This window comes from Camelina sativa, chromosome 2 (genome assembly GCF_000633955.1).
Source record: "Camelina sativa cultivar DH55 chromosome 2, Cs, whole genome shotgun sequence".
In the NCBI taxonomy this organism is placed as follows: domain Eukaryota; kingdom Viridiplantae; phylum Streptophyta; class Magnoliopsida; order Brassicales; family Brassicaceae; genus Camelina; species Camelina sativa.
Genome location: NC_025686.1, coordinates 26,669,503 through 26,671,873, shown reverse-complemented (window position 1 = coordinate 26,671,873; position 2,371 = coordinate 26,669,503). Strand labels below are relative to the sequence as shown.

The 2,371-nt window shown below is 38.6% G+C and overlaps 1 long non-coding RNA gene across 1 annotated transcript; it reads left to right on the top strand.

The window, feature by feature from the left end:
- LOC104740718 lies at positions 3–1,578 on the top strand. The gene is made up of 7 exons (XR_760217.2): positions 3–49; positions 224–355; positions 429–606; positions 680–791; positions 936–1,008; positions 1,354–1,452; positions 1,567–1,578. It is a non-coding gene; the product is annotated as an uncharacterized LOC104740718 (long non-coding RNA).

Genomic DNA, 2,371 nt, shown 5'->3' with positions numbered 1-2,371 from the left:
AGTGCCCCCATGCATCTGGTCTCCATAACCGTTTCAAATCTCCCGAGAGGTATCATATGGCTGTGCTTGGGGCTTGGTTAATTCTCTATCCATTTCTTCTTGTTGAGTTATTATTTCTCAGTTTGTTTGTTCTACATATGAAGATACTAAAATCATGTTCATGTTCTCATACAGATCCCTTTTCAATAGTACTAACGTGTGGCTTATCATGGATATGTTGCAGATTGTACATGATGAGCAAGTCAAATTGATGGGTGGAGGAGAAGTATCTAAGCTACACTTCCTTGTAGTCAGTGGATATTTCAATCTATGACATGTGGTTGGTGATGTCATACCTCTCAACATTGGAAATCAGGTAGGTGATCTGTTCTCTTCTTTTCATTATGTTGTCGTCCATGTGTCTAATCGAAATTAAAATTTATGTTTAGGTTCTTGCGCATCGAGTGCTAATATCTGGCCATTCCCTTGCCCTTGATGAGTCTAGCATGACTGGACAGAGCAAAATCGTGTGTGTTTTTCTTTCCTATCATAATAAAACTTGTTGACTTTCTCGTCCCGCTTTATGGTGATTCAAGAGGTGGTGGTGCTGCTTTGAGTGTCAAGGAGGTTTGTGTTCTTCTTCTTTGATCAGTTATGTCATAGAAAGTTACTTTATTAACGTTTGATTGGGTGTCAATAGGTATCGGAGAAACCGATTAAACTGGTAAGATGTGGAGAGCGAATGGAGGATCTTGAACCCTTTTTATCCTGATCGAATGGCTGTACGAATTCTATGAATGGCAACAGAAGCTGTAAGTTCTTCAACCATTACATTTTTTGTCTTGCTTGTGTGTTTACATACTCAGGTAAAAGGATAAGTCTATGAACTTAAACTTATATTTTGTGGCATTTATACTTGGTTCCCTCTTTTTTCTGCCGTATGCTGCATCCTTCAGTAGTCTATTCTATGATCATATGCAACTGATGAAGCCACGGTTGGAGACCATCCGGGAGGAAATGCAAAACAAGGTATGTAAACTTTTCCATTACAGCCATACATCATGTGACTCCTCCTCACTTTTGCTACTCTGCCAAATAGCTTTATGTTCACTTTCCCTAATCGATTTGCACTGACTACATGTCTACTCAGCTTTAGCTCCGAATTTTCTTATCTAATTTTCTCCATATCAGTGGAAAACATATCGGTGGAAGCGATAGTAGAAAACATTTTAGACAACCTCTCTGTCGGAGCATGGATATGTTGCTCCGAATGTCATGTTTTAAATCATGAGAAACGTATGTGTGATGTAATCAAATTAAAGAAGGATCCTTGTCCTTGTTTAACTCTGTTTTATACAATAACATCAAAAGCAGGCGATGGAAGTAAGATCCAATCAGCTTTGTCAGAGTGGACTGGCCAGAGTACTGTTCCAAGCGTCTTCATCAAAGGAAAACATATCGGTGGAAGCGATAGTAAGATAAAATTTTGAACAACCTCTCTGTCTCTGCACCTTAATTTAGACTATGGTCGAAAATCAAACCTGAAAAATTACACTGGTCATTTTGTGGTTGCTCTGTTTTTTGCAGAAGTGATGGAGACTTNGTAACTAATTGCAGCATATTCTTGGTTTGAAACAATAACAAGGAATGTTTTATGTGGTGGTGATTGATAATGAAAGTAATTAAGCGACCTCAAGTGAAGAAGATGTTTCGCATACATAAACTGCCTCCAACTCCTCCAGGTCAACAACAATCATTTGACCTTTTTGCAGCTCTGAAGAAAATGAAAGCCATGACGCAGGTCCATTCGCAGAAGCAGACACTGCCACCTTCGCCAGTAAACCAGAGGGCATCTCCAACAACATCGTTGAGTCCTGTTAGTAAGAGGCTGAAGGCTTTGGAGAGCCAAGTCAAGGGAAGAAAGAAGAACAGCAGCAAGAAGAGGTGATCCAGAAGGGTGCATATACTACTATTTTTGCTAGCCGGCCAGAGGAAACTACTCTGAGAGCTATAAAAAGAAGAAGCTGGAGGTGCCAGCTAATATACTAGTGTCTAGTGAAATCATATGTGTTCCTTGATATTATTTTATGGAACGATAGGGTAAGATTGTTTTTTATAGAAACAATTTGAATAACATAGGCTCCTTTAATTATCTTGTTTAAGTAACAAAACATCAAATAAATTTGAACATGTTGTATATGGGAGCGGTTTAGAGAGGAGAAGAGAAGGTGCGAGAGCTCGTCGATCGTAAGATGGAAGTGGATCTAAGCAAGAGATCTTACCGTAATAATTGTAATCTTACCGTTGTGAATCTTGTGATCATTTATTATAATCTTACCGTTGTGAATCTTGTGATCTGATAGTACAGTTGCAAAAAAAAAAAAAAAAAAAA